Raw genomic sequence first — 20390 nt, 5'->3', positions numbered from 1 at the left:
GCATCAGCAAGGCTGGGTGTGCCAGTGGCTCCTCAGCAGAGCCAGGGCTGGAGGAGCTCTCTTTAAAGCCAATCCTGTAAGGTAAAAGCATCTGCCAGTTTTTCCCCTTGTATTTTTTTTCCTCACACCTTCCACACAAACAATGGCAGCTTTTACAAGCATGTGTCTGCCATAAAATGAGGACTTCACTGTAAAAATAATGTTTTATTCAAAGCAAACAGGTTTTTAAAGGTGTGTTTTCTGCAGGGCAAGGGTTTTTTAAAAGTTCTCTGCTCATGCTTCCAGAGAATTCATTAAAATGTTACTCTGGATCAAATGAACACATTCTTATCACAGTTGCAAGTTTTTCCTGCTTCTTAACTTATATTCAAGAATTAATAGTTGTGATCAAGTATAATTACCGTCTCTATTGAAGATGTTTTGGTACCACGTGTATTCTCTATACCGCTTCTTATAACCAATATTCAATGTCAGCAACTTCATATTTTGCAGCTTTTTGGCAATTATTGACTCCCAGGGTCCCTTGCAGAGAACATCACTCCTTTACATCAGTGGGGTGTGAGGTTCATGCAGAGTTCATTTGCTGGAAAAGCCAAATCTCAAATTCTGATAATAATACATCCCTCTCCATAAACTGTGATAAGATTCCAGAAGATCATCTCATTACCAAAATATGAGTGGGATTAGTCACATGAGGCTCCAAAATTAGTGACTTGCATGGAATCTGCAATAATTATTTTTTACTTAAGCACTGATTTTGGGCAACAGCTCTTTCCATTCTGCACAACCTGAGCCATCCAGCAGCTCAGTCTCATGGACAGAGCATGTCCACCCCAAAGCACCAGTGTTCCTCTGTTCCCAGAACTTTTCAGAACACCAATAAATTTAAAAAAATAATGAAATAAATTAAAGAGAAGCAAACCAAACAAACCCACCAGTGCAACCCACTGCAACCTCCCCTGTCTTGAAGGAGTTAATGAATTCCAGTTTAGTATAAGTTAGGATAACTACGACTTTCCCATGGCAATAAAAGTCCATATTAAACTCAGGTCTTGGTTCCCCAGGCCTCACACAACCTCATTTTCAGGTCAAATTAGAGGACACTGGTGGGAGTTTTGCCACAGAGGTTGGGAAAGGAGATCCCTTGGTTGATGTGATTCTGTCCCAGGAACTGAAGGAGAGCAGGACCAGTCCTACCTTGGACTCCCAACACTGGGCTCAGGTAACTGGAGCCAGACTGCTTGAGAAGAAAAATAGACTCCTTCTTATATTTCATAAGTTCTGCTTTTCACATGTGCTTGAGGAAACCTATTTACAGCATTAAAACAATGTAGACCATAAAAGTAGTTTAGTGGGCTACCAAAAGTTTGGGTTAAGCCCTCATCGAATTAAAAATATCCCACAAGCTGTGAATCTATGGGGGCAATTTAAGACAATTTTTGAAAGTAGTGTCTCCTGGGGTTAAAATGTGGAGGTTTTATTTTCTTTTTTCCTTTATGATTTCTGCAGAATTAACATCTGACTGCAGGCTTTAGCTGTGGCTTGCTTTTAGTAACATATACTGTCACTTCTCTTTAAAATATTCTAATTTTTCTTTTATTTTTCCCCCTTTGTCTACAATGTGTGTAAAGAAAAGTGACCGAAAGGAGAGGTTAAGAATAGTTCCCTTTTTTCCAAATCTATGTTGATTGAATTAAAATGTTTTGAATTTTATTGAACAGGGAAAAAGAGATTTTTAAAAGCCTATCTGTAGCCCCCTATAAAAGCATTTTTTTTAATAAAACTTCTGTTTAAAAAGTATGTTATTAGCAGTATATCCTGTGCTGCATATTAATAAAACAATGGAATTTTGTATTTCTTTTTCTCATAAATTACATAATTCAAACCTTAAAACACCTTTAATGAACACTGACTCGGCATGTGGCACTTAATAAAACTGGGCTAAACTCGTTTTCTGCCTGACAGGCTACCAGTGGAGAATGTGCCCTACAAGTAAATGATTAAGAGGCAGAAATCTTTTCTGGACTACTATTAAACACTTCAAAGATTTTCAAAGTCAGATAAAATGAAAAGCAAATGTGTTTCACTGCCTCTCAAATACCTCAAATGTTTTAGCAGGTGCAAGCAATGAAACCTTCTGTAGTGACAGCACTTTAGGGTCTGCAAAGTGCACCCTACTGAATTATGGGAATGCAGGGCTGACTTCATAAAAATTCATGATTTTAGATGAGGAGAGATGCATGTCCTTAATACCCATCTACATATGTAGCACAGAAGGAGAGTCCCCTTGTGTCTCCCGTGTCACTTGTCTTAACCCTTGCTGGCACTGCAGGACTGTTTAATGTAGAGTTTCACAGCCTTTAACCCTTTCCAGCCTTGATTTTATTTGAAGCCCCGTGTGGAAGAGCAGGCAGAGAGCTCTGTCCTCTGTGCTGTTGGTGCTCCAGCAGATATTGCAGTGTTGGAAAGCCCAGGAGCTGTCCCTGCCTGTCCTGGCAGCAAGGCACAACTAAACCTTGTGAATCTCCAGCCACACTCTTCAGCCTCCCCAGGCCTCAGTTTCCCCTCTGGGTTTTTGCCTCACAGAGTATAACTTGTACTCAATACCACAGAGCCCACAGGTATTAAGAAAACAGGGCTGGATTTTTAAATGGCACTTGCAGTCTAAGACAACTGAGAAATTTCTTTAGTATTAATTTCCCTGGCATATAGAGGAAAGTCTACACATATTAAATAGTTGTTGCTCCTTTGAACTTTCTCTTCTAGAAAACTGTAAATGAAAGTGGGGCTTATAAAAGCAAAGATAGGTACCATCTGGGCAGGTGCTGGTAACTGCTCTCAGGCTCTGCCAATTTACCAGACCATATAGCTCAATCTCAGTCTGTAACCACTTGGATTTGGATTCGGATTCAGGAGGACTTTATCAGATGGTTGAATGGGTTTTGAGAGCAGGACAAAAAGCCTCCTTCTTGGGCAAGTTTGTTCCGTTTCCTCTGATTGTGCTGTGCTTTAACATTTAACTGAGAAATACTTTGTTGGGGATTAATAAATGACCAACACAAACCAAACACACTACAGAGCAGAATGTTATGGGCTACCTTATTCAGAGAAAAAGCAGGACAAAGTGGTAGAACAGTTTTAAAGCAAACTATTGTGAAATTCTGCCATGATTCTGTATTTATCAGAAGGTGTTGGGAACCAATTCTTTATATATTCTCATTAAATGCACTGTAAATACATTTTATTTACCTGCACCCTAAAAGGAACGGTGTAGCTGATGGATCACATTTTCCTGGGATACTGAGAGGATATTTCCCTCCCTGCATCTCCAGCCAAGCCTGGCTGCCTGGTGTGTGTCCTGCCCCAAGAGGCTCAGTGGAGATGGGTGCACACCTTGCTGCTCATGGCAGGGGCTTAGCAAGGAAGGGCCTGGGTGTGTGACTGACCCCATAACATAACCCCATAACACACCCAAACCTTGAGCTATTCCAAACAAAGTGCTGCAGAGGAAAAGGGACCCTCAGTAAGTGGCAATACAAGAGGAGAAGATCACAAATTTAATAAAATCTCATTTTCCCACCCCTCGGCATCCTTGGAAACGATTTACCTTTGTGTCCAAGTGCTAAGTGAAGTGTCCAGCATTACCTCCCTGATGAATAACTACATGCATGATTAACTTTAAAGCCCCACTAACATAACTACATGCAGGGAATTACACTTACCAAAGTGTTATGGTGGAAATTTTTGCATGGCCAACAGCTTGAAACTCAGTGCTTTGTTTCTCACAGCAGCTGCAGCTTCCCTCTTCCACACCAATATCTGACTTCCTATGGATAGATGGAGTGATGGCAATTCTTCTGCTAGGATATATGTGCATAAACGGGAAGATGTGCAGTAAAATTGTGTTGTGAGCACAAATGTATTTAGCTCTGCAATAATAGAACCACACAAATGGTCCCATATTAAAATAAATTCACAGAGCCTGACATTATGGAAGCTGAGAACAAATGTTTTGCCATGTAATCCATAAAGAAAATTCTTATAATATATAAAATTATCCAGATCAACTGAAAATATTTATGGGCCAGCCATGCAGCTGGTGTAAATCAGCATCACTCCACTGAAGTTGGTGGAGTGACACCAGTTTTAGGCATATGAAGGTTTGGCACCCAAGTAATTTGGATTTTCAGCAAGAAAACCCAGAGCTACTTATCCTGTGGATTTGATGATTGAACCTCCATTTAAAAGGTTGTATTTTGAAAATCTGAATCAAGAAAATCGTATATTACATTTCAGGTTTTGAACGGCTTTTGCTGGCTGTGGAAACTTTAATTCATCACAGTTGGCACTAAGCATTATCTGAGATAGTGTAATGGAAACTTTTAAAGACTGATGAGGCTTTTAACATTCTACATGTGTATTTACCATTTCTGGTTTTTAATATATGAGCAGATTGTAGGGCATTGGACCCTGACCCATATTCCATTACACTCAGGAACTGCCTTTTCATTGGTGTCCAAGAGCTCTGGGTTGTTCTGTTGGTCAGCCAGACATGTATGTCAATCTCATGTATTGTCTATATTTATTTTGTGAGATGGGAAAAATTAACATGCCTACCATTTACTGAGATGTTTGCACATGCACATTACATCACACATTTAAATAAATACAGATGCATTTATTCCAGCATGTGGCTATCCAGACGTCTGTGCTTGCCTGGCATACATCTGGATTACTGAAGCATACGATTTCCACTTGTTTATAACTCCTTTCTTTCTGAACCAATTTTTTTTCCAACTTATCCAAGCCCACATTTCTCACTGGAGATTACATGCCAAGTTTGAACTGTTTTCAGTTACCCTAGCACAAGTCTAACATCTGAAACAATTCTTTAAGCATGCTCTAAACCAACCATATGGATTTTTACCAAACTTTCCAAAAGCTACAAAAGTATCAGCCTAAAGGAGTAATTTTTCTGGAAACTCATAAAGGGGCTTAGAAAGGAAGTACCTCTATAACTATCAAGGAGCACTCAACCACCAAGGACTTATTTTCAAGAAGGTCTGAAAGTCTGTTTCTGGGCAAACACATGTCCTGTGCTGTCCTCTTATGTTGGGTTGGGTAAATTCTGAGTTCAGTACTAACACATATAAAATTCCTGACAGTGTTATTTAAAGTTTCTGTTGAAACTCTGAGTTGGAATTTGTTCTCAACATTTACCACACTCTCAAAATGGTCTTTCTACCTGGGAGACCCTACCAGTGAGTTCTGTGGTGTGTCCTCAAGGATCGAGGCTGGTACATGGGGGCTTGCAGTTGGGTTGAAATCTTTAATGAGAGATCAGATCTGCCACAGCAGGAAACTTGGGCTCTAGCTCTGAATTCCCTCCTTGGGTTTTTGGGCTGGTACAACAGTATTTTGCAGCATGGCAGGTAAAAAGCAGTTTGTGATGAGGTTCCTCTAATGGGAGAGGTGAGAGCAGAGGAGCCTGAGCAGGCAAGCCTGTTACCCTAAGCCCCATCTGGTGCATCCTGACAGAAGCAATGTGGATAATTTCCATATGGTGTGTTTTTATTCTAACAAGCTTCAAGTGTTGAATTTTTGGAGCTCTCTTTTCTTTTGAGATATGAGAGTCTTTTTTTATCAAGTAGTAGAAATTAGGTTATCTCTGCATGACAGCAGCAGATAGTGCCAAGTCCTCTTGAAGCTCCAGCAAAATCCCTTTATGGCCAGTCAGGGCTGCACAGCTCCTGTCCAAACAGGTCCACACACCAAAAATCCCTGGGATCTGAGCTGCTGAGCAGGAGGAAGGGTGACACCCAGTCCCCCCTTACTGAAGAGTTCTCTAAACTGGTGGTGTTCAAGCGAGGTTACAGCACCTGAGGGCTCTGCTCTCTGCAAAGCTTTTGCAGGCTTTGCTTTTGTGAGCTCTGTGTTGTCAGTGTTCCCATGAGAAACTCCACAGACAGCAAATGCTACGGCAAACGTAAGCAGTATTTTAAGGACATAGGTGACAGTGAAACACTACCCTGGTTTTCCTCCCTTTTAGTCATGCTTTTCATTCCACCCTTGCTTGCAGGTGACATGAATTTGATTATCCCAGCTACTCAACCACCCAATGAAAAACAGCAGCTCCCATCCAGAAGCAAATCAGCATGAAATCAGAGAGCTGACAGTGGTTTCTCAGAAACTCCCTTTAATGTAGTTACACTGTGGACTGGGTTACCTATTCAAACCAAGCTGGGCTGACACATCTGACCCAACTGAGCAGCACTGTGTTTGTGTTCAACCCATCCAGCCCTTCAACGTCCTCAGATTACAGCTGTGGTGGGAGGGAAACCTGAGGTGTTTAACAAATGCTATTATTTTATAAGCTTCTGTTAAATAGTTAGACAAATATTCTGTAATCCTTCAGGCTCATCTTAGGTCAACCACATAGTTAATGAACAATGATAACAAATTAGCAAGTTGAAATTGAAGCTTTGGGGAAAATGCCCCATCTCTTCATCACACGCCTGCGTGCACATAGGCAGAGCCTGTTAAGCATTTACATTTTAGTTCAAACTTATTTGCCACACTCAAGAAAAATAAATTTGCTGCATTGAATAAGAGGATTGAAACCAAAGGGCATTTAATCTTTTGTGATCAACAATAATATTTAAATGCTAGAATATATTAAATCTACTTATAGCAATCCCTCATTACACAAGCTGTGTTTTCTTCCCTAATGAACTGCATGTTTCAAAATACAGCACTACAGAAAAGTTTGTAAAAATCTGCTTTACTTTCAAATGTTTCACAATATAAACTGCAGGCATTTCACACTTTTTATAATTCAAGCTTTAATATTATGCAAATATGTCTTAGCTGAAACACAGAATTCCTGCATTTGGAATTATAATACAATAGCAGAGCAGTGAATGTTTTTCTATAACCATTGTCTTTCTCACCAAAGGCTAAAATTTATGGCAAAGTATGCGAGTACAGTACTATGGAGACACCAAATAGTCTGTGTCTTACTGCACTGATTAAACAGAATACCTAGAAAATGTAAATAACTGGATTTCCATGCTAGTATTGTAATGATTAGTTCTTGTTTTATACCATGCTCAAAAGAACAACAGGCACCAGACAGAAGAAGAAATACAAGTCTCTGTCATGAATATCTTACAAACGCCCAGTCCTATACATGCAGGACAAAATTGTGCAGCTTTATTCAGGTGAATCCCTTCAAGTGCTGCCTTCCCAAAAAGCCCTACATGGTAGCAGAAGCAAGAGAGAAACATGTGGGTCATCATTTAGGAAGGGGTTTTTCCCCCCTTCCTTTTAAATATTTCCTTCTTCATTTCTACCTATTGACTTGGTATCTTTTCATACAGATGGGGTCATTTTTTTCCTAGAACTGTGGAGGATTTTAGGCACCAAAACTATTGCTGTCATCTTTCCATTGTCCAAAGACAAAGCCCTATGGAGCCCTGGAGAAATCTAAGTGGAATATTTCTCAGTGAGGTCCTGATGCAGTAAGGTGCTTAGCATCAGATAGGACTGGGACCTCAGACAGAACCTATTCTGTTTTTAAGTGGTCTGTGAGGGATGCACTTTGCCTGAAATTCATTCCAGCCCAAGATTGTGAACACAGGGGACAATAGATGGATTGGTGTAAAACTATCCCAGATAACTGCTCATACATCTTCCCTCTGTCAGTGAAATTTGCCATGATGTGTTCAAAGCCAAGAGGCATTATTTGTGCTGTCCTGGATCTGTTAAGGAATGGCAGGGGGAGGACAGAGATACTTAGGGATTTAAAAGCAGAGAGAACTCTATGAAAGAGATAAAAGGAGTCAAATGCACAAACCCTATTTGAAGTCCTTAAGGCATAAGAAAAGAAAGTATTAGACTTACCACATAGGGAGAGCTGGAATTTGTGTAGCTCTGGCCCCTGTGAACTGTAGCTGCTATTTTAGGGGTGGTCTAAATGTTTGAATAGCTAGCCTGAATTCACAAAACTTTTCCCTAGTACTTATAATGCTCTTTTTTTCTATAAAAGTTGACTCTTTTAACTGTTGTTGTTTTTATGAACTGCATCCTAGCTGACGCATCTGTTGCCATGTTAGAGAGAGGCAGGAGCTCTTTGGAAGCTGAGAAATGGAAAGCAATGAAATGTATTTTATACTGTAGCTATCAGCATCTAGAAGTGGTTTTTCCACCAAGCCAACACACCAGGACTAGGACAGCTATGTTTGACTAATAATTTTCTCTGCAAGTACTCTCTGCATCTTTACAACCTATTATCCCATATTATGGTCAAAGTTTCTTTCTGCTATTTTTTCCCATTTCCTCTCTAAGCAAAACTAAGCCAATATGGATGAAGTCAATTTTGAAAACCAATGGCTTCTGCTGAGTTTGTGTTTGGTATCATGAATTTCTCATTTATTCAGTGTGTCTAACATTTCAAAGATCTATTTTGATTGATATCCACACTAAGGTCCACACTATTGTTCATTTCAAGATGCCAGCACTATAGATCAGGGAGGAGCCCAAAATATATTATTGGTTGAGAGCTTTAACCCTACTATTACATAATAATAACAATTCAAATTATTCTGTTGCCTGGACTTTTCCACATTTTGCTGGTATCTGATGATAGTGTGCTGACCAAGTAAGTTGTGAGTGTTTTCTATCTCCCGTCAGCTACAAACATGCTGAAGAAAGACATTTTATTTACAATTTTTGAACTGCACTGTACACAACACTGACCACAGAGCTGGGAAATCTGTAGAGCTGAAAATAGGAGATAAAAGAGAGTTGTTCAGACCTTTCAGACACCCCATGAGTTTGCAGCTGTCTCACACAGTTTCCCAGTACTTTGCCAGAAGTTTAATAAGAGGATCATACAAATGAGGGTGTCTGTGTCAGAAGGGTGACATTGTGACCATCTTTTGAGAGAAAAAGCAAAATCTATGTCTGCCATGCCTTTCAATATTTCACAGAAAAAGAGCCAAATTTGCAAGGTCCAATATGAAAATTCACGCTGAGAGCTGACAATCATCTCTCACTCACCTGTTTTACATTAATACCATAAAATCTAGTATAAAGTTGAGAATAATGATAGATCTTTGCCCAGGTATTGGCTGTGAAAAGTTGAGTATTCATCTTCCACAGTTGTTGGCCTAAAGCTACACACAAATTCTTCCTCAGGACTGTGAGTTTACTACATTTTTGCCTCAACAGAAGCTCTTCTCTTAGAGGAAAATAGCAGGTGGTTTATTTTCACTGATGGGTTAGGTGATTCTCTTGGATAATATCTTTTTAATATCATCCAAAGAATGATATCCCAAGTTATCCTTTGTGCTCACAGTTCCTGTTTCCACCGTGCCACTGGTGTTTTATTCCATGTTGTTCAGATGTTACAGATTCATATTGATTAATTCTTAATAGGGAAAAAATTAAAATAAAATAAAATAAATTTTAGTGTTTTTCTGGATGTAACATGGGTGCTGGAATATAATGTCATTCCTCAATCATAAACACCCTAAGGAAATTTCTGTGCATGCTGTGGTGGGCCCTACTATAAAGGAAGTAGAGTGACATAATTAACTGCACTTTTCATGACCTACCATGCTGGCCATTTCCTGAGTCTCAGAGAATGTATTTCTATATATCTATACCTATATCTATATCTATATCTATATCTATATCTACATCTATATCTATCTATATTTGTACATTGATGACTCCACAGCCATATTCAAAAGCAAATGTGCATTATAAAAAAAGAAAAAAAGTAGACCCATCAGGATGCATGATAAGTCTGTTGCTGGAAACATTTTCTATTAGGTTGAAGGCAGTTTGCTGTATTTGGGAGATTTTGCAAAATCTTTTTTCAACTTTTTTCCCCACCACCAGTATGTTCACTGTACAAGCTCTTGAAGCAATAGTCTGGAAAATAATTGTAAAAGGCTGAGTATTTCTCCAATGAACAAATCTCTCAATAACTCAAGCGCAGGCGATTAAGCAGAGCCAAGGGAAATCTTTAGCTGCTTTCAGCACATAACTGAATGAATGTAAAGATGCACTTCTGTACATGCTCATTTATGTCTTAGTTTCTTCATTGATGCCTAATAATATTCCATATAGGATTCATATAAACTATTTTTAATGATTAATCCAAGATCAAGGGATTTTTGACAGAGGAAATTCTATTTATTTTCCAGGACTGTGAGGTTCATAGGAAAGCCTTGATTCCAAAACTCACGATTTCATTGAGTGGCCACACTGGAATCCCAAATCTCCTCACCCAGGTGGTGTTTGTCAAGAAGCATAGCTGTAGTCACAGATGTAATCAAGCAGGAATCCAGTTCAGTTCCAGCTCTGTTTCCTGCATTTCCCAGAGACTCTATTGTCTGGAAGTCAATGCACAGGGACAAGCAGCGAATAAACACTATATCCAAGGAAATCTGCCACATAAGCCTTTTGAAATTCAATCTCACAGTGTTTTTCTGATGTGAGTGAGTGCTACTCAACAGGTATCACAAGTCAAGCTCGAGTCTTTGCCCTTTTAGTTTCCATGGGCAGGATCAATAAAAGGCTCTGCAAAACACTAGATTATAGGCTGAGTAGGCTGGATGCAGAAGCCAAATTAACAACCTGCCACGGTGTAGAAAGCTGCAGATTTGCTCTGATGAATGGAGCTCATAGTAATTTTTTTTTTCAGAGTGCGAATTGAAACATTATTGTACAACTATTAGTTTCCAGGAAAAAAATGTAATTGCTTCTAGATGCTGCTCGCTGTTTTCAAGAGCTCTTTAACCTTTAACTTTTTCAGTACAAAGGAAGCCTTGCTGTGCAGTGAATCTAACAAGACCATCATTTATAGTTGGCAGAGTTCATTAGTCAGTCGTAACAGTTTAATTATTAGCATTTTAATGCATGAGTGTTTAACTAGACAGAACAACAGTCTTTTAGGTACAGCTTGAGACTTCTTAGAAGAAAACGAACTAATTGGTGCTGTTGTTTATACTGTGGCTCAAATTAGACAACCAAAATTCAAGAAATTTGGAGTCAGATTTTGTCACCCATTAAATTAACATTCTATTTGATGGCCCTTTCAGTAGGTTTCAGCTTTAATGAAAATATGTCTCTTTATAGGAATAAAACTCTTTCATCTTTTGTGTCTTAAAAAAATAGTTTTGGTGAACTGGGCAAGGCCAATTTCTTCAGCTCAACCCCTGCCTCAGATTCCTGGTTTTGCTCTGAGTTGATTTCTCTTCGTGTTATCCCTGCTTCCAGAAATGAAGGTACAGTGTCAGCCATGGGACAGTTTAGTAGTTATCTGAGGTATACGAAAAGCTTGAAAATTAAAAAGTTGCCTATATTTGAAAACACTGATGTTATACAAAGAATAATTCTTTTAAAATTTGATTAAAATGTTTTCATCACTCCATTTTTCATTTTTTGAAAAGTGTTTGATGAAAACTTTATTTTCTACAATCTGAAATAATTTTTCAGTTTGTTCTTTATTTTCTAGATTTTGCTCTCCATTTAACCCCTGTAGCAGACCTCTTTTTTTTCTCCCTTTTTTTTTTTATTATGGATTGCTGGAAATAACAGTTGTGTGGGAGCTAGAGGTCTGACGGGGGATCTTTGGGAACAGGTTGGATTGCTTGGGAGATCAAAGCAAGAGAACTAAAAAAATGTGGATGCTTATCAGAACAGCGCTTCCGGACCCTCAAAGAATCTAATTTCTGACTGTGGACCAAAGGAAAATATGTGAACGTGGGTTATCTCTGCTATCTCGGCATGGCAGGTTAATGGTGCTGGCAGAACATGCGCTGAGAAACCCTGCAGTGCTGTGCTGTCCCATGGGAGTGATGCCACTGAGCAGCACCCCTGACACTCTCTGCTCGTGGCTCCTGCAGGGTGCAGATGTTGAGGGATAACTCCCATCAGTCCTTTTCAACCTCTGTTACACTGTGACCAGCAAATAAGGCATGACACCATTCCCTCCTTTCATCCACCTTTGTTCTGTGATCCTTCCTTCCTCCTCTCCCATCCCTTCCTCTCTCCCCTGGAGCACCATGTCCTTGGATTAAAGCACAGATAATAGCATGGACTAATAACGTAGAGGAGCATTGGTTCACAGCATTTTGTCAGGTAAAAGGGAATTGTGCACGTGGATTGTCTGGTTGTTTTTGTAAATCCTGGAATTCCAGACTGGTTTAAATTGGTGCCTCTGTGCTGGTACACACCATGATGGAATCCTCCATTAGCTGAGAGCATCTTACTCTGAGAGCAGTAAGTGGCTTCTGCAAATCACAGGGTGCCCTGAGTACTGATAAATTATGGGATTTCAGGAACTGACCCCTCAGATGCTTCTCCATAATCTGGCAAATGATGGCTGAAAAAGTTTTGCAGAGTCTCAATGCATCTGTGGGGCAATGCTACTGGCAATTTTATTTTTTTTTAACTTATCTTGATAAACAGACTGTCTCTCTGCAGCATTCCTGTGTTTTCTGCATGATGAAATGTGTTGCAACAGGACTTAAGCATCATTTAAAAACTGTCCCTACGTACAATTTATTGCAGACAGAAGTGTTACATCATATTTACAAGGTTAAATTAGAAGCTCCAGGTTTTACAGAAGGAAGAAATACCTATTCAGGTCGAGCATATAATGACACCTCTCCAGTTTCACAACAGTTTATTAGAATTCATCCATTTTAGCAGGATATTTAGACTCAGAAATAAACATTTGCTGTGGAAATGCTTTTTCCCTCAACATTTCCAGACACAATGTGTCTTTAGTCAGACAAAGGGCTTTTATTTTCAAGAAATGGTATTTCAGAGCTGGAAATGCCAGCTCCCTGGTGCTGAGATGCAGTTTCTGGAAGTCTCTTCCAGATGTGAAGCTTTAAGGAATTAAGTTATATTGGGAAAATGGATTATCCCTCGTGGAGAGCATTTTATCACCTCGTTAGGTTTAGGAAGTCCAGGTGATAGAGAAGAGTGGGAGAAAGAGATGCTTGTACAAAATGCTTCAAGTCACAAAACACCAGGGAAAGACTGCCAGATAATACGCTCATACTGCTGTAAGGTCTGTCTCTGTGTTGGACTATGATTAATATGTCATCATTTAATCAAATGATGGGATAAAGAAGAACAAAAAGACAGAGTAAGCCTGGATTGTCCAGCACATTGAGAGAGCCACTGAGCAAATGACAATGCTGTGATGTGATGGCAGACTGACTGCACACAACCAGGCAGCTTCCTGACAAAGGAATGCCACCTTGGATCTCTTGGAGGTGCATTTTTACACTATTTCTGCAGTTATTTTTCTTGATTTCTGCTGCCACTGTCCATCTGATTATGCTTTGCCTGTGTGTGAGAGAGTGAGAGGGAGAGAGAGGGGAGAGAGAGAGGAGAGAGTGTGTGTTTTGTACATATCATCAGATTTGAGCTTGCCCTCTGAGGATATCAGTGCCCTAATTAGCACATCAGTATTATGCAAAAGGTAGAAGCATTTCTGGTTCCCTTTAGTCACAGAGGGCTTGCTTATCCTACACACTCTTGTCTCAGAACAAGGGAAGTTTGTTCCTGGTGTAGCTGACTGGTGTCCCCTCCCTGTGAACAGGACACTCGTTCCCCTTGGGAATTCCTCCTGAGCTTGAAATAAAGTGGCAGCCTGGTTTTCTATAACCCTATTTACATCTGTGTCATTGTTTGTTTGCTGCTGGAGTCAAGGCTACAGGTAACACAGAAAAACAGACCCTGGTGCACAAATACTTGTCAAATGCCCTGTACTAGCTGTAGTTTTTACCTGTACACCAGGCAGGGCTGAGGGTGTTTGTGCTGGAGCTCCAGATGTTAAAACACAGATAAAAGCTTGTTAGGGTTGTAAAGGAAATCACAAAATGTCAAAGCTCAGAAATCACAAAATGTCAAAGCTAAAGCTCACTTATAAATCCATCCTTCTTTAAGATATGAATAGCAGGGTAGGCAGCTTTTAATTGCATAGCCACACTCTGTTTTTCCTAGATGTGCATGTGAGGTAGAGGGACTCTGTGTGCACATCTATAGAGCTATGCAGTCTGGGAGAGCATATATTAAACCCCTTTTTCTTACCCATAAATAGAGATGATTCCAAACCAAAGCCCTAGCTTCAAGCTAGCGACGGACCTTAGGGAATTCAAAATCAGAATCTGGATTTGGATCTGAATTTAGCAGCTTAGGCCCATCTGCAATAAATACATACAGGATGAAATGTAGATAACTGAGATATAAGGCTATATAGACTTCAAAGTGGCTCTGATAAAATCACGATAACCACAAGAAAGAAGTGGTGTGTGATCTCAGATGAGATATCCCCAAGACGTCTATACAGCTTAATTTTCCCACATTGTGTCCTTTTATCTTGGATGGATAAAAGGTGAATTATTATTATTATAGGCAGTGGAGTAGTAACGCCTGTTATTCAGGTTGTCTAACACTTTCCATTGTTCCTCCTCTAGTCACTTGGAACTTTTGCAGATTTTAACCTCTCGAGCTGAAGTTTCCCATACTTGGTGTTTGCCTCAGGTTGAATTTGATGGAGGATAGACATTCTGCTTTGCAGCAACAGTGGTGGCAATAAATCATGTCAACATTTGCTCCTGCATTTGTAAACTGTCATTTTGAGATAGCTGGGAGAGGACAAGGGAGCAAGCAAATAGACAACTTTAAAAGCCTGCACCATCACACTCCTCTTATCAAAGAGTGATCGTGTTAAACCTGGAGTGACAGAAAGTCAGACAGCAGGTGGGTGGGAGATGAAGGAGGGAATGGCATTTCTCACACTGTGGCACCTGTGCTTTGCCTCACACAAGAACAGCCCCTGCCTCAATGGGGAAATCCACCTGCTCTAATATCTCTAGGATTCAGTTCTCACATAGCAGTGCAAAAAAATAAAAGGGGTCTAAGTCTGAGAAATCTGCACAGCCTGAGAGCTGTCCCACATTCCCCTCCCAATCAGCAGATAGGAGCTGTGCTCAGCCAGCCTGCCATGCTAGCTGATAATTATTGTTGTATTAATTGGTGCTGTTCAGACTAGACAGAATGTAAAAGATCCCACTGTGTCCAATAATTAATGTTTTTCCCTCACTGCAATGTCATTAATAAGGGGTTCCTCCAAGAAACAAGTAATTGGATGGTTCAGCTTCATTAGGGTATTTTTAGATAAGGTTTGGTCTAGAGACATATAGGAAAGCTTATTATGTTTATTTAGACTGTATTATCTATTGCTAATGTGTTATACTGATTTTGTATCTTCCACATTCTCAGGGATTGCGAAGATAAAAGGAATGCACAAATTATGGTTTAAGTGAACAGAAATACTGCCTTTAATTTGGCTGTATTGAAACGATGAACAAAATGCCATCCCAAAATAAATATCACCAGTATCCTATAAATCTCCTGTTTTCTCAGAGACATGCAAAGCTATTGTCACAGGAAGACAAAAGTCAGATTTTACTAATTAGAGATGAGCATAGTGGAGCGCTCTTGTTTTGGCAATTATCTGAGCAGCTTTGGAAACTGGAATGTGTAAATCTGGGCTTGGAAATGACTTTCAAAAGAAGACTGAGGGGCTTTTTCAGGGGTATCATTTACATGGTCATGTATGACTTTATTATTCTGCAAGGATGCCTTGGGAATCTGACTCACATGAAAACTTGATATGCAAGTGAGCTATAGACCAGGATGTGGCGGATTTACACAGGAAACATATATGGCTAGTCAAAACAGCTCTGTTTTACCACAAAGGAGCTTTGCACATGCTTTGTGAGGATTTTATGTGGGAGCTTATTCCTGAACGCAGCACACAGCCAGTTTTCACAAACCAAAGTTACTCTAGTTAAATTTTTTTGGAGCAACTTAGCCAAACTGGTCCCGTTCACAGCTGCATCCTCCTTAATCTCATCACAAGACACAGATCTCCCACTAGGAAATAATAATCCACAGTTTAGTGTCTGTATTATGCTTAGTGCAAACACAAGAGACCACATTCATCCCAAAGTAATTCTCTAAATATGAGAGATCTTGTTACAACGGGGATGCACTCAGCCCAGAGGGTGTCAGATAGTGAAACAGGCTCATCACACCGAGCTAAATAAAAGCAAAGAAAAACATCATCAGGGAAACTACTCAGAGGCTTAGATGAGTTCAGTTGATCCTAATTAAGTTATTGTGTTGGTCAGCATTTTCAGAGAGTTGTGCAAAGGATATTGAGCCAGAATCTCATCTCAAGTATTTACAGATCTAGACCCATTCCATTAACTTCACACTGTGGCAAATGAAAAAAGAATTTGCCTTCTCCCTCCCTCCCTGCCAGATACATCTTTGCCAAGAATGCTGCATATTGATAGCTCTGTGCAAACTGTTGCCAGCAGTACTATTTTAAAAACAAGAATTCTCATAAACAATATGCAGGGTTTGTCCTGACAAATGTCTAAACCCATCACAGTAAGTTCACCTCACAAAGAACTGAACACAGCTCCAGGAAAGTCACCATGTCACAATTTTCTGTAGTAATGGGATGTGATTTTAGCTATCATATTTCATTAGTATAAATTGTCTTAAAAAGGCACAGAATTTTTGATTCCTGCCCATGGTCTGCCCCAGTGTCTCTGGACTCCTGTCTGCTGCAGGATAGCAGAGAGGAAATCACATGTAATTCTGCTGGAGTCAGGGGTGTTACACCAGCACAAATCACAGCACAATAATGTCCTTGGTGTCCCGGGTTCCTCAATAAGATTCACAAAAGTAAATTCCATTAGCATGTGTAGAAATATGTCTTTCTCATAATGATATGACTATAAACTTTTGTACTTGAGAACGGTAGCAGAGAGACCCCTTGAAAGCCAGATATTGATAGCTTGCTTTATGTTTAAAGATGTCAACAGAATACAATGGTTCTCAGCATCCCTATTAGTTATCTTTAGTAAGAGAGAAGAAGATTTAAAGTAAGGGAATGAGGTTTGCAATGTAACGAGATAAAGTCATCTCCTGCAGTCTAGAGGATTTCTTTAATCTTATTTTTAGAGGAGAGCTGAGGAGCTTTTGCAAAACCGGCTTGTTTGGATTCAGTTCCTATTTTATCTCATCCATGAAAGTTTAGAGTTGAAGAGAGAAACAGATAAAAGTTTTGAGCAAACTGAGGTGGTTTTACATTTCACTCATCAACCTTCTTAATCTGGGTTTGCTTTTGTAAAACCAGTTTTAATCCACATCTCTCCTTATCCAGTCTACCAGAACATGAAGGATGCTGCAGAATTTTGGAATTAAGAGACCTTTTCTAAAAGTTATATTGTCTTCTGGTTTGCATCTAGAAAATTGCTGAGGTTTTGTTTTTCACTGACAATGGAAGGGGTCAGAAGGGGTCATTACTTATAGCCATAAGTAAAAATATTTCATTTATATTCTTTCATGAGGAAATTTCTCCCAATTAACTTTGCCCAAGGAAAATTTCAGCATTTGAAAAGGACCTCTTTTACTGTACAGGATTTTTTAAATATTTCAACCAAAATGAATACTTTGAATCCAAACAAGAAAGGTAATTTTCCATATTCAGAAGCATTTTAATTTCAGGCCCCTGATCTTAGTTAACAGAGAATCTCCTCTGTATCCAGAGAGAGTTTATCTGTCACTATGGGAGGAGTGGGGATGAGAGAGAAAATATCTTCATTTTAGTCATATAGAACACAGTCAGGACTCTGTTTTTTTCTTTTTCCAACATGATATAAAAGATTTATCACTGGAGACCTCTGCTAGGAACATCTTCTTGCATGATGGATTCAGTTATTTGCTGTAAAATAAGCAATAGTCCAAAAACAGAGGAAAAAATCTCTTCAGATAAAATTTTATAAGTTAACAATTTCTGATTAGCATTGCAATGGTTTCTCATGAATCTGATTCCAAGCTCCCAGAGCTGTCAAAGAACTACCAAACTTCTACATTTCTCATTAGCCATTGCAGTAGCTAAATGGAGCATGAAAGTTGATACATTTTACTGCAGTCATTCACCGTGGCCTTTGATCAAGGAAAACATTTCCCGCGTGTGTCCCCTCCTTCTCTTCGGGGAGAAACAGGTAAATCAACACTCATCCTTCTGGATTGCCTTGCACTATCTGATTCATTCAATACTGCCAAATATTTTTGTCTTGTCTCCAAAAACTTCTGGGGAGAAACGTTCAAGTCCTGAAGGACCTGGGGCCTTTTCTGAAAGCCTGAGCATTCTTAGCATTTGTTCCTACATCTCTAAAGTTCCTGCAGGCAAAGATTTACAATCCCTCTCCTTTGCCTGATATTGTTCAACAAGGAGGCTGCTGGAAGAACAAGAAAGGCAGAGTGGTTTAAAATGCCAGGAGCTGGAAGGTTATACCTACTTGTACATCTCCCTGCTATCAGCTGCAGCATCTTACAGCTCTGTCAGGGCTCTGCTGCAAGGAGCATGTGGATTCACAGCTGGAATGCACTGGCTGAGTCAGGAGAGGCTGGGCTTGGGTCCCTTGTGGTCAAGGCACTTGGAGCTGCAAAGCCATTCCTGACACACTTTCAGAGTGTTTGCCTGCACACAGGCTTGGCTTGCAGGGCCAAACACAGCAGTGATGACCAAAATCAGCTGGCCCAGCCCCAAAGGGTGTGATCCATTTGGGTCAGACCATAGGGGTTCAGAAGCCCCAGCCAATACTTTGTAAAGACGAATAAAACCAGTAAGAACCATAATTCAGCAGTCTGTTTGCTTAACAGCAAAGGTCAGCCCTCCACAGCAGAAGCACACAGTAGCCTAGTTTAGTGTTCTGCCTTTTCTGTTCAAAATTCCATGCCCTTAATTCTTCATGAAGCCATTCACTTCCATGCCAATGGACTCATCCAAATGTAACAATCAAGCAAAAATTTTAAAAGCAAAAACTACTGAAATGATTCCTCACACAAAGATATTTTTTTAATTATTAATCCTCTTCTTACATACTGGGGATGCTCTCTAGCACTACACACTGGGTAGTGTAGTGTAGTCTGGGTACCTGCACCAGCACAATCCCACAGCATCTCATTAAGGGCTCTAAACCCCAAAAGCCTGTGTAAACAGGTTGGTCTTTTCCCCCTGCTGTGTTACCACAAGGAAAATGCATTTTGATTACCAAAGGAATACATGATTGTCCAGCATTTCCTATTGTTTGTTGCAGCTTAAGCTGACAACTCTTCCACAGCTATCACCAAACCAGACTGACTGCTTTGAAAATTTGTTTAACGACAAATCCTCCATGCCTTGGGCAATCTGGACACCAACACCAATGTTAAGAGAATGGAAAGAAACTTAGGAGGGAACATCCCTTGTGCTCACTGCCAGCCCTTGAATTACTGGGAAGGCATTCCTACAAAAAGGGCCTCCAGTCAAGTTGGTGAATGGAAGAGCTGCCTCCAGAAAAATCAATTCTGTGTGGTAAGAACCCAGTGCCTGTGTTCTGGAGGCCTTCCTGCTTTGAAGCCGAAAAATCAAATGAAGCTTCAAAACTTCATCTCATCTCTAAATTGTCATAAATCTTATTTGTTCTGTGAAAGGAAACAGGGTAGGCTGAATGGGGAATCAATTGGCTGATGTGCTCTGGAAGTCCTGCAGCTTCTAAGTACAAGGAAAATCCCTTCCCATGCCTCCAGAAGGTATTTTATTTTTTGCATTGCTTAGGATGCTTCCAGTTTTCACAAACAGGGAATATCACATGGTGACGCTTGTGGAATCATTTTTATTTACACATTTCTTGATTGGAAAATGAGCCAATTTTATTTCAAGGGGATAGGCAACACCAGGAGGGAAAAAAAAGCAGGGATAAACCCCACACTGATTGCAAACACAATAAATGATACACAGGCACACACACAAAAAGGAAATTGAAGAATGGAATCTGACCCTCCTTGAAACGTAAACTGTGTACAGATTTACTTCTAAAAATGAACAGATGTTTCTGAGATTAGGGGAAACTACTGTATAAAACCTCTGCTGGGTGCCTAATATTTTAGATTCCACAGCCCACGGTTCCTAAAGTCCAAGTTTCAGAACTCTCAATTCTCTAGTAAACTATGAAACAGTCCAAAAGAGACATAACTTCTTGCCTCTCTCCAGTTCCTGATTTTTATATTTAGTTCCCAGCATTATCAGGGATCATTTACTGGCATGAAACCCAGTAATCTGTCATCTCGCCCTGTAACATTGCATAACATTATCCTTGGCAGTCCTGGAAAGAAGACAAGCCTATCTGATAAATAACACACATGTTTCCTCCAGCAAGATATGCACAGTCAAATTCTTCAGGACACATCAAACATGATTGCACTGAATGCATGTTGCTAGACTGATGAAT

This window comes from Molothrus ater, chromosome 8 (assembly GCF_012460135.2).
Source record: "Molothrus ater isolate BHLD 08-10-18 breed brown headed cowbird chromosome 8, BPBGC_Mater_1.1, whole genome shotgun sequence".
Taxonomy (NCBI): Eukaryota; Metazoa; Chordata; class Aves; order Passeriformes; family Icteridae; genus Molothrus; species Molothrus ater.
Note: the sequence above shows the minus strand (reverse complement) of the source record.